Source organism: Plectropomus leopardus, chromosome 14 (assembly GCF_026936395.1).
Source record: "Plectropomus leopardus strain MGB_pleo_1.0 chromosome 14, ASM2693639v1, whole genome shotgun sequence".
Taxonomy (NCBI): domain Eukaryota; kingdom Metazoa; phylum Chordata; class Actinopteri; order Perciformes; family Serranidae; genus Plectropomus; species Plectropomus leopardus.
Window position 1 is genome coordinate 5,383,924 of NC_142189.1, and position 13,385 is coordinate 5,397,308.

The 13,385-nt window shown below is 34.0% G+C and overlaps 1 protein-coding gene across 2 annotated transcripts in view; it reads right to left on the reverse strand.

Moving 5' to 3' along the window:
* syne2b (spectrin repeat containing, nuclear envelope 2b) overlaps positions 1–13,385 on the reverse strand; it is a 199,270-nt gene that overhangs the window by 4,493 nt on the left and 181,392 nt on the right. The window lies entirely within an intron of this gene.

Here is a 13,385-nt window from a genome sequence, read left to right on the forward strand (position 1 = left end):
ACCAACATTAACAGCAGCAAACAAAAACTGCACTGCTATCTGAATGTGTGAAATGTAATGTCAGTTTTCCAGTGGTCCAACATTAGAGTCTAAAGTGTGGAGGAATCGATCAGATCTTGTACCGAACTAAAAGTAGAAATACTCCACTTTAAGCAAAATGCTGCATTCAATGTATTATCGACAAAACGTATTTGAAGTATCAAATATAAAAGTAGTCACTGTGCAAAGTGTCACATTTTGCAAAGGCACACTGGAAAACTTTTTATGTCATATTATACTGACAAATTTATAATATTCAAATGGCATACAATATTACAGTGGACATTTTTATAAGTAATACTACACATATTTTTTGTGATAAGCGATATACTTTGGCATTTTTGGACATTTTTATGTTGTACTATACTATGCCATTTTGATGAAATACTATTGTTCACAATTTTTTTAACATTTTGGTAGGAAAGTAGAGTATCGCTTTTTACTTGTCATCAAAAATATTGAAAAAAATATAAAGTATATTATGTCATAAAAATATTGGTAAAAAAAGGTTGTACAAAAAAAGATGAATAGATTAGAGACACTACACATACATAAAAGACACAATATGGGGAAGTTACGTAATAGTTACTGTATACATTGATCTGATTCATACCCAGTGTCCCCAAATCAGACATTGGTCCACAGTTTTTATCTGTTTAAGTCCAAATTTTATTTAAGTCATGAGATTACAACTGTTTCTTTCATTTTTACAGCAAAAGATAAGTCCTTCCATCGATTCAGTGTCCTATATTTTATAATATAGTTCATAATATTGATTATTGACTTTAAATCAAGCATAATCTATTAAGTAACAGGAAAAACCAGACCTTCAGTTCTTTTGCCTTAGACACGATCCTGGTTAGTAAATTCTGTTTCATAACCTGCACTGTCAATTGGTAATTAAAACTGACTGAATCGTATTGAAATCTTAGGTCAGGTCATTGACAAGTTCTCTGAGAAAATCATTGTCATTTAGAAGTTTGCACCCATCTGTTCAAATATCAATCGGAATCAGAGGGAAATGCAAAAATTAAAAAAGATGTATGTAACTTTACTGTTCAAGATAACTAAAAACAAAAAGCATGAAAGAGTTGTTATCAAGGCTAAGTAAGGTCTCTGTCAGTCTTATCTGATGGTGTGTTTGCTGTCTTTCAGGAAACCTCCCCAACCAGCTCAGAAACAGACAGCACTGTTCTGGGAACACTCCACTTTCCTCTGCAGCTACACAAAGGTAAGCCTGAATATTTACCGAAAGAATTTCATGACATGGTTTATCGTCAAAAATGCATCAAAGAGGTCATAGTATGTCATCAAAAATTCTTAAAACATGTCAGTATATTATATTGTCAAACATGCCTCAAAAATGTCAAAGTATAGTCTGAGGTCAAAAGTGCATCCAAAATGTAACAGTATAGTATGCTGTCAAAATACTGTTCTATTTCGTTAAAAATTCATCACAAACATCATAGTGTGGGATGTCGTAAAAAACTCCACAAAAATGTCATAGAATGGTATGTTAGCAAAAGTGCCTCAAAAATGCCCCAGTAAAGTATGTCTTTGAAAGTCAGGAAAAAAACATCATAGTGTCATATTTTGTATATTTTTTGCTTTTTTGGTCATTTTTTCAACATGCTATATTATCGTGTTTTTGGCCATATTTGTAAGTTTTAATACTATGGCGTGCATCAACACGCTCTTTTACGACATTTTGAAGTGAAGTGAAGGCAAAAATGTCAAAAAATGGCATGTCCCAAAAACAGCTCAAAACACCTCAAAACAGCATAAAAGAGCATGTTGATGCACGCCATAGTATTAAAACTTACAAATATGGCCAAAAACACGATAATATAGCATGTTGAAAAAATGACCAAAAAAGCAAGGCTATAGTAAGGCAAAAATGTCAAAAAATGGCATGTCCCAAAAACAGCTGAAAACACCTCAAAACAGCATAAAAGACTGTGTTGATGCACGCCATAGTATTAAAACTTACAAATATGGCCAAAAACACGATAATATAGCATGTTGAAAAAATGACCTAAAAAGCAAGGCTATAGTAAGGCAAAAATGTCAAAAAATGGCATGTCCCAAAAACAGCTGAAAACACCTCAAAATGTCATAAAAGAGCGTGCTGATGCACACCATAGTATTAAAACTTAAAAATATGGACAAAAACACAATAATATAGCATGTTGAAAAAATGACCTAAAAAGCAAGGCTATAGTAAGGCAAAAATGTCAAAATATGGCATGTCCCAAAAACAGCTGAAAACACCTCAAAACAGCATAAAAGACTGTATTGATGCACGCCATAGTATTAAAACTTACAAATATGGTCAAAAACACAATAATATAGCATGTTGAAAAAATGACCAAAAAAGCAAGGCTATAGTAAGGCAAAAATGTCAAAAAATGGCATGTCCCAAAAACAGCTCAAAACACCTCAAAACAGCATAAAAGACTGTGTTGATGCACGCCATAGTATTAAAACTTACAAATATGGCCAAAAACACGATAATATAGCATGTTGGAAAAAATGACCAAAAAAGCAAGGCTATAGTAAGGCAAAAATGTCAAAAAATGGCATGTCCCAAAAACAGCTCAAAACACCTCAAATCAGCAAAAAAGAGTGCGCTGATGCACGCCATAGTATTAAAACTTACAAATATGGACAAAAACACGATAATATAGCATGTTGAAAAAAATGACCAAAAAAGCAAGGCTATAGTAAGGCAAAAATGTCAAAAAATGGCATGTCCCAAAAACAGCTCAAAACACCTCAAAACAGCATAAAAGACTGTGTTGATGCACGCCATAGTATTAAAACTTACAAATATGGCCAAAAACACGATAATATAGCATGTTGAAAAAATGACCTAAAAAGCAAGGCTATAGTAAGGCAAAAATGTCAAAAAATGGCATGTCCCAAAAACAGCTCAAAACACCTCAAAACAGCATAAAAGACTGTGTTGATGCACGCCATAGTATTAAAACTTACAAATATGGCCAAAAACACGATAATATAGCATGTTGGAAAAAATGACCAAAAAAGCAAGGCTATAGTAAGGCAAAAATGTCAAAAAATGGCATGTCCCAAAAACAGCTCAAAACACCTCAAAACAGCATAAAAGACTGTGTTGATGCACGCCATAGTATTAAAACTTACAAATATGGCCAAAAACACGATAATATAGCATGTTGAAAAAATGACCTAAAAAGCAAGGCTATAGTAAGGCAAAAATGTCAAAAAATGGCATGTCCCAAAAACAGCTCAAAACACCTCAAAACAGCATAAAAGAGCGTGCTGATGCACGCCATAGCATTAAAACTTACAAATATGGCCAAAAACACGATAATATAGCATGTTGAAAAAATGACCTAAAAAGCAAGGCTATAGTAAGGCAAAAATGTCAAAAAATGGCATGTCCCAAAAACAGCTGAAAACACTTCAAAACAGCATAAAAGAGCGTGCTGATGCACGCCATAGCATTAAAACTTACAAATATGGACAAAAACACGATAATATAGCATGTTGAAAAAATGACCAAAAAAGCAAGGCTATAGTAAGGCAAAAATGTCAAAAAATGGCATGTCCCAAAAACAGCTGAAAACACCTCAAAATGTCATAAAAGAGCGTACTGATGCACATCATAGCATTAAAACTTACAAATATGGCCAAAAACACGATAATATAGCATGTTGAAAAAATGACCAAAAAAGCAAGGCTATAGTAAGGCAAAAATGTCAAAAAATGGCATGTCCCAAAAACAGCTGAAAACACTTCAAAACAGCATAAAAGAGCGTGCTGATGCACGCCATAGCATTAAAACTTACAAATATGGACAAAAACACGATAATATAGCATGTTGGAAAAAATGACCAAAAAAGCAAGGCTATAGTAAGGCAAAAATGTCAAAAAATGGCATGTCCCAAAAACAGCTGAAAACACCTCAAAACAGCATAAAAGACTGTGTTGATGCACGCCATAGTATTAAAACTTACAAATATGGCCAAAAACACGATAATATAGCATGTTGAAAAAATGACCTAAAAAGCAAGGCTATAGTAAGGCAAAAATGTCAAAAAATGGCATGTCCCAAAAACAGCTCAAAACACCTCAAAACAGCATAAAAGAGCGTACTGATGCACATCATAGCATTAAAACTTACAAATATGGACAAAAACACGATAATATAGCATGTTGAAAAAATGACCTAAAAAGCAAGGCTATAGTAAGGCAAAAATGTCAAAAAATGGCATGTCCCAAAAACAGCTGAAAACACTTCAAAATGTCATAAAAGAGCGTGCTGATGCACGCCATAGTATTAAAACTTACAAATATGGACAAAAACATGATAATATAGCATGTTGAAAAAATGACCTAAAAAGCAAGGCTATAGTAAGGCAAAAATGTCAAAAAATGGCATGTCCCAAAAACAGCTGAAAACACCTCAAAACAGCATAAAAGACTGTGTTGATGCACGCCATAGTATTAAAACTTACAAATATGGCCAAAAACACGATAATATAGCATGTTGAAAAAATGACCTAAAAAGCAAGGCTATAGTAAGGCAAAAATGTCAAAAAATGGCATGTCCCAAAAACAGCTCAAAACACCTCAGAACAGCATAAAAGACTGTGTTGATGCACGCCATAGTATTAAAACTTACAAATATGGCCAAAAACACGATAATATAGCATGTTGAAAAAATGACCTAAAAAGCAAGGCTATAGTAAGGCAAAAATGTCAAAAAATGGCATGTCCCAAAAACAGCTCAAAACACTTCAAAATGTCATAAAAGAGCGTGCTGATGCACGCCATAGTATTAAAACTTACAAATATGGACAAAAACACGATAATATAGCATGTTGAAAAAATGACCAAAAAAGCAAGGCTATAGTAAGGCAAAAATGTCAAAAAATGGCATGTCCCAAAAACAGCTGAAAACACCTCAAAACAGCATAAAAGACTGTGTTGATGCACGCCATAGTATTAAAACTTACAAATATGGCCAAAAACACGATAATATAGCATGTTGAAAAAATGACCAAAAAAGCAAGGCTATAGTAAGGCAAAAATGTCAAAAAATGGCATGTCCCAAAAACAGCTCAAAACATCTCAAAACAGCATAAAAGACTGTGTTGATGCACGCCATAGTATTAAAACTTACAAATATGGCCAAAAACACGATAATATAGCATGTTGAAAAAATGACCTAAAAAGCAAGGCTATAGTAAGGCAAAAATGTCAAAAAATGGCATGTCCCAAAAACAGCTGAAAACACCTCAGAACAGCATAAAAGACTGTGTTGATGCACGCCATAGTATTAAAACTTACAAATATGGCCAAAAACACGATAATATAGCATGTTGAAAAAATGACCAAAAAAGCAAGGCTATAGTAAGGCAAAAATGTCAAAAAATGGCATGTCCCAAAAACAGCTGAAAACACCTCAAAACAGCATAAAAGAGCGTGCTGATGCACGCCATAGCATTAAAACTTACAAATATGGACAAAAACACGATAATATAGCATGTTGGAAAAAATGACCAAAAAAGCAAGGCTATAGTAAGGCAAAATGTCAAAAATGGCATGTCCCAAAACAGCTGAAAACACTTCAAAACGACATAAAAGAGCGTGCTGATGCACGCCATAGCATTAAAACTTACAAATATGGCCAAAAACACGATGATATAGCATGTTGGAAAAAATGACCAAAAAAGCAAGGCTATAGTAAGGCAAAAATGTCAAAAAATGGCATGTCCCAAAAACAGCTCAAAACACCTCAAAACAGCATAAAAGAGCATGTTGATGCACGCCATAGTATTAAAACTTACAAATATGGCCAAAAACACGATAATATAGCATGTTGAAAAAAATGACCAAAAAAGCAAGGCTATAGTAAGGCAAAAATGTCAAAAAATGGCATGTCCCAAAAACAGCTGAAAACACCTCAAAACAGCATAAAAGACTGTGTTGATGCACGCCATAGTATTAAAACTTACAAATATGGCCAAAAACACGATAATATAGCATGTTGAAAAAATGACCAAAAAAGCAAGGCTATAGTAAGGCAAAAATGTCAAAAAATGGCATGTCCCAAAAACAGCTGAAAACACTTCAAAATGTCATAAAAGAGCGTGCTGATGCACGCCATAGCATTAAAACTTACAAATATGGTCAAAAACACAATAATATAGCATGTTGAAAAATGACCAAAAAGCAAGGCTATAGTAAGGCAAAATGTCAAAAATGGCATGTCCCAAAAACAGCTCAAAACACCTCAAAACAGCATAAAAGAGCATGTTGATGCACGCCATAGTATTAAAACTTACAAATATGGCCAAAAACACGATAATATAGCATGTTGGAAAAAATGACCAAAAAAGCAAGGCTATAGTAAGGCAAAAATGTCAAAAAATGGCATGTCCCAAAAACAGCTGAAAACACTTCAAAATGTCATAAAAGAGCGTGCTGATGCACGCCATAGCATTAAAACTTACAAATATGGCCAAAAACACGATGATATAGCATGTTGGAAAAAATGACCAAAAAAGCAAGGCTATAGTAAGGCAAAAATGTCAAAAAATGGCATGTCCCAAAAACAGCTGAAAACACTTCAAAATGTCATAAAAGAGCGTGCTGATGCACGCCATAGCATTAAAACTTACAAATATGGCCAAAAACACGATGATATAGCATGTTGGAAAAAATGACCAAAAAAGCAAGGCTATAGTAAGGCAAAAATGTCAAAAAATGGCATGTCCCAAAACAGCTGAAAACACCTCAAAACAGCATAAAAGACTGTGTTGATGCACGCCATAGTATTAAAACTTACAAATATGGCCAAAAACACGATAATATAGCATGTTGAAAAAATGACCAAAAAAGCAAGGCTATAGTAAGGCAAAAATGTCAAAAAGTGGCATGTCCCAAAAACAGCTGAAAACACTTCAAAATGTCATAAAAGAGCGTGCTGATGCACGCCATAGCATTAAAACTTACAAATATGGTCAAAAACACAATAATATAGCATGTTGAAAAAATGACCAAAAAAGCAAGGCTATAGTAAGGCAAAAATGTCAAAAAATGGCATGTCCCAAAAACAGCTCAAAACACCTCAAAACAGCATAAAAGAGCATGTTGATGCACGCCATAGTATTAAAACTTACAAATATGGCCAAAAACACGATAATATAGCATGTTGAAAAAATGACCTAAAAAGCAAGGCTATAGTAAGGCAAAAATGTCAAAAAATGGCATGTCCCAAAAACAGCTGAAAACACTTCAAAATGTCATAAAAGAGCGTGCTGATGCACGCCATAGCATTAAAACTTACAAATATGGACAAAAACACGATAATATAGCATGTTGGAAAAATGACCAAAAAAGCAAGGCTATAGTAAGGCAAAAATGTCAAAAAATGGCATGTCCCAAAAACAGCTCAAAACACCTCAAAACAGCATAAAAGAGCATGTTGATGCACGCCATAGTATTAAAACTTACAAATATGGCCAAAAACACGATAATATAGCATGTTGAAAAAAATGACCAAAAAGCAAGGCTATAGTAAGGCAAAAATGTCAAAAAATGGCATGTCCCAAAAACAGCTGAAAACACCTCAAAACAGCATAAAAGACTGTGTTGATGCACGCCATAGTATTAAAACTTACAAATATGGCCAAAAACACGATAATATAGCATGTTGGAAAAAATGACCAAAAAAGCAAGGCTATAGTAAGGCAAAAATGTCAAAAAGTGGCATGTCCCAAAAACAGCTGAAAACACTTCAAAATGTCATAAAAGAGCGTGCTGATGCACGCCATAGCATTAAAACTTACAAATATGGTCAAAAACACAATAATATAGCATGTTGAAAAATGACCAAAAAGCAAGGCTATAGTAAGGCAAAATGTCAAAAAGTGGCATGTCCCAAAAACAGCTGAAAACACTTCAAAAATGTCATAAAAGAGCGTGTTGATGCACGCCATAGTATTAAAACTTACAAATATGGTCAAAAACACAATAATATAGCATGTTGAAAAATGACCAAAAAGCAAGGCTATAGTAAGGCAAAAATGTCAAAAATGGCATGTCCCAAAAACAGCTGAAAACACTTCAAAATGTCATAAAAGAGCGTGCTGATGCACGCCATAGCATTAAAACTTACAAATATGGTCAAAAACACAATAATATAGCATGTTGAAAAATGACCAAAAAGCAAGGCTATAGTAAAGGCAAAAATGTCAAAAAATGGCATGTCCCAAAAACAGCTCAAAACACCTCAAAACAGCATAAAAGAGCATGTTGATGCACGCCATAGTATTAAAACTTACAAATATGGCCAAAAACACGATAATATAGCATGTTGAAAAAAATGACCAAAAAGCAAGGCTATAGGAAGGCAAAAATGTCAAAAAATGGCATGTCCCAAAACAGCTGAAAACACTTCAAAATGTCATAAAAGAGCGTGCTGATGCACGCCATAGTATTAAAACTTACAAATATGGCCAAAAACACGATAATATAGCATGTTGAAAAAATGACCAAAAAGCAAGGCTATAGTAAAGGCAAAAATGTCAAAAATGGCATGTCCCAAAAACAGCTGAAAACACCTCAAAACAGCATAAAAGACTGTGTTGATGCACGCCATAGTATTAAAACTTACAAATATGGCCAAAAACACGATAATATAGCATGTTGAAAAAATGACCAAAAAGCAAGGCTATAGTAAGGCAAAATGTCAAAAATGGCATGTCCCAAAAACAGCTGAAAACACTTCAAAATGTCATAAAAGAGCGTGCTGATGCACGCCATAGCATTAAAACTTACAAATATGGTCAAAAACACAATAATATAGCATGTTGAAAAAATGACCAAAAAAGCAAGGCTATAGTAAGGCAAAAATGTCAAAAAATGGCATGTCCCAAAAACAGCTCAAAACACCTCAAAACAGCATAAAAGAGCATGTTGATGCACGCCATAGTATTAAAACTTACAAATATGGCCAAAAACACGATAATATAGCATGTTGGAAAAAATGACCAAAAAAAGCAAGGCTATAGTAAGGCAAAATGTCAAAAATGGCATGTCCCAAAAACAGCTCAAAACACTTCAAAATGTCATAAAAGAGCGTGCTGATGCACGCCATAGCATTAAAACTTACAAATATGGCCAAAACACGATGATATAGCATGTTGGAAAAATGACCAAAAAGCAAAGGCTATAGTAAGGCAAAAATGTCAAAAAATGGCATGTCCCAAAAACAGCTGAAAACACTTCAAAATGTCATAAAAGAGCGTGCTGATGCACGCCATAGCATTAAAACTTACAAATATGGACAAAAACACGATGATATAGCATGTTGGAAAAATGACCAAAAAGCAAGGCTATAGTAAGGCAAAAATGTCAAAAAATGGCATGTCCCAAAAACAGCTGAAAACACCTCAAAACAGCATAAAAGACTGTGTTGATGCACGCCATAGTATTAAAACTTACAAATATGGCCAAAAACACGATAATATAGCATGTTGAAAAAATGACCAAAAAAGCAAGGCTATAGTAAGGCAAAAATGTCAAAAAGTGGCATGTCCCAAAAACAGCTGAAAACACTTCAAAATGTCATAAAAGAGCGTGCTGATGCACGCCATAGCATTAAAACTTACAAATATGGTCAAAAACACAATAATATAGCATGTTGAAAAAATGACCAAAAAGCAAGGCTATAGTAAGGCAAAAATGTCAAAAATGGCATGTCCCAAAAACAGCTCAAAACACCTCAAAACAGCATAAAAGAGCATGTTGATGCACGCCATAGTATTAAAACTTACAAATATGGCCAAAAACACGATAATATAGCATGTTGGAAAAAATGACCAAAAAGCAAAGGCTATAGTAAGGCAAAATGTCAAAAAATGGCATGTCCCAAAAACAGCTGAAAACACTTCAAAATGTCATAAAAGAGCGTGCTGATGCACGCCATAGCATTAAAACTTACAAATATGGCCAAAAACACGATAATATAGCATGTTGGAAAAAATGACCAAAAAAGCAAGGCTATAGTAAGGCAAAAATGTCAAAAAATGGCATGTCCCAAAAACAGCTCAAAACACCTCAAAACAGCATAAAAGAGCATGTTGATGCACGCCATAGTATTAAAACTTACAAATATGGCCAAAAACACGATAATATAGCATGTTGGAAAAAATGACCAAAAAAGCAAGGCTATAGTAAGGCAAAAATGTCAAAAAATGGCATGTCCCAAAAACAGCTGAAAACACCTCAAAACAGCATAAAAGACTGTGTTGATGCACGCCATAGTATTAAAACTTACAAATATGGCCAAAAACACGATAATATAGCATGTTGAAAAAATGACCAAAAAGCAAGGCTATAGTAAGGCAAAAATGTCAAAAAATGGCATGTCCCAAAAACAGCTGAAAACACTTCAAAATGTCATAAAAGAGCGTGCTGATGCACGCCATAGCATTAAAACTTACAAATATGGTCAAAAACACAATAATATAGCATGTTGAAAAAATGACCAAAAAAGCAAGGCTATAGTAAGGCAAAAATGTCAAAAAGTGGCATGTCCCAAAAACAGCTGAAAACACTTCAAAATGTCATAAAAGAGCGTGCTGATGCACGCCATAGTATTAAAACTTACAAATATGGCCAAAAACACGATAATATAGCATGTTGAAAAAATGACCAAAAAAGCAAGGCTATAGTAAGGCAAAAATGTCAAAAAATGGCATGTCCCAAAAACAGCTCAAAACACCTCAAAACAGCATAAAAGAGCATGTTGATGCACGCCATAGTATTAAAACTTACAAATATGGCCAAAAAACCGATAATATAGAATGTTGGAAAAAATGACCAAAAAAGCAAGGCTATAGTAAGGCAAAAATGTCAAAAAATGGCATGTCCCAAAAACAGCTGAAAACACTTCAAAATGTCATAAAAGAGCGTGCTGATGCACGCCATAGCATTAAAACTTACAAATATGGCCAAAAACACGATAATATAGCATGTTGAAAAAATGACCAAAAAAGCAAGGCTATAGTAAGGCAAAAATGTCAAAAAATGGCATGTCCCAAAAACAGCTCAAAACACCTCAAAACAGCATAAAAGAGCATGTTGATGCACGCCATAGTATTAAAACTTACAAATATGGCCAAAAACACGATAATATAGCATGTTGAAAAAAATGACCAAAAAGCAAGGCTATAGTAAGGCAAAAATGTCAAAAAATGGCATGTCCCAAAAACAGCTGAAAACACCTCAAAACAGCATAAAAGACTGTGTTGATGCACGCCATAGTATTAAAACTTACAAATATGGCCAAAAACACGATAATATAGCATGTTGAAAAAATGACCATAAAAGCAAGGCTATAGTAAGGCAAAAATGTCAAAAAATGGCATGTCCCAAAAACAGCTGAAAACACTTCAAAATGTCATAAAAGAGCGTGCTGATGCACGCCATAGTAATAAAACTTACAAATATGGTCAAAAACACAATAATATAGCATGTTGAAAAAATGACCAAAAAAGCAAGGCTATAGTAAGGCAAAAATGTCAAAAAATGGCATGTCCCAAAAACAGCTGAAAACACTTCAAAATGTCATAAAAGAGCGTGCTGATGCACGCCATAGCATTAAAACTTACAAATATGGCCAAAAACACGATAATATAGCATGTTGAAAAAATGACCAAAAAAGCAAGGCTATAGTAAGGCAAAAATGTCAAAAATGGCATGTCCCAAAAACAGCTGAAAACACCTCAAAACCGCATAAAAGACTGTGTTGATGCACGCCATAGTAATAAAACTTACAAATATGGTCAAAAACACAATAATATAGCATGTTGAAAAAATGACCAAAAAAGCAAGGCTATAGTAAGGCAAAAATGTCAAAAAATGGCATGTCCCAAAAACAGCTCAAAACACCTCAAAACAGCATAAAAGAGCATGTTGATGCACGCCATAGTATTAAAACTTACAAATATGGACAAAAACACGATAATATAGCATGTTGAAAAAAATGACCAAAAAAGCAAGGCTATAGTAAGGCAAAAATGTCAAAAAATGGCATGTCCCAAAAACAGCTCAAAACACTTCAAAATGTCATAAAAGAGCGTGCTGATGCACGCCATAGTATTAAAACTTACAAATATGGACAAAAACACGATAATATAGCATGTTGAAAAAATGACCTAAAAAGCAAAGGCTATAGTAAAGGCAAAATGTCAAAAAATGGCATGTCCCAAAAACAGCTCAAAACACCTCAGAACAGCATAAAAGACTGTGTTGATGCACGCCATAGTATTAAAACTTACAAATATGGCCAAAAACACGATAATATAGCATGTTGGAAAAAATGACCAAAAAAGCAAGGCTATAGTAAGGCAAAAATGTCAAAAAATGGCATGTCCCAAAAACAGCTGAAAACACCTCAAAACAGCATAAAAGAGCGTGCTGATGCACGCCATAGTATTAAAACTTACAAATATGGACAAAAACACGATAATATAGCATGTTGAAAAAATGACCAAAAAAGCAAGGCTATAGTAAGGCAAAAATGTCAAAAAATGGCATGTCCCAAAAACAGCTCAAAACACCTCAAAACAGCATAAAAGAGCATGTTGATGCACGCCATAGTATTAAAACTTACAAATATGGCCAAAAACACGATAATATAGCATGTTGGAAAAAATGACCAAAAAAGCAAGGCTATAGTAAGGCAAAAATGTCAAAAAATGGCATGTCCCAAAAACAGCTCAAAACACCTCAAAACAGCATAAAAGAGCGTGTTGATGCACGCCATAGTATTAAAACTTACAAATATGGACAAAAACACGATAATATAGCATGTTGAAAAAAATGACCAAAAAAGCAAGGCTATAGTAAGGCAAAAATGTCAAAAAATGGCATGTCCCAAAAACAGCTCAAAACACTTCAAAATGTCATAAAAGAGCGTGCTGATGCACGCCATAGTATTAAAACTTACAAATATGGACAAAAACACGATAATATAGCATGTTGAAAAAATGACCTAAAAAGCAAGGCTATAGTAAGGCAAAAATGTCAAAAAATGGCATGTCCCAAAAACAGCTCAAAACACCTCAAAACAGCATAAAAGACTGTGTTGATGCACGCCATAGTATTAAAACTTACAAATATGGCCAAAAACACGATAATATAGCATGTTGAAAAAATGACCAAAAAAGCAAGGCTATAGTAAGGCAAAAATGTCAAAAAATGGCATGTCCCAAAAACAGCTGAAAACACTTCAAAATGTCATAAAAGAGCGTGCTGATGCACGCCATAGTACTAAAACTTACAAATAT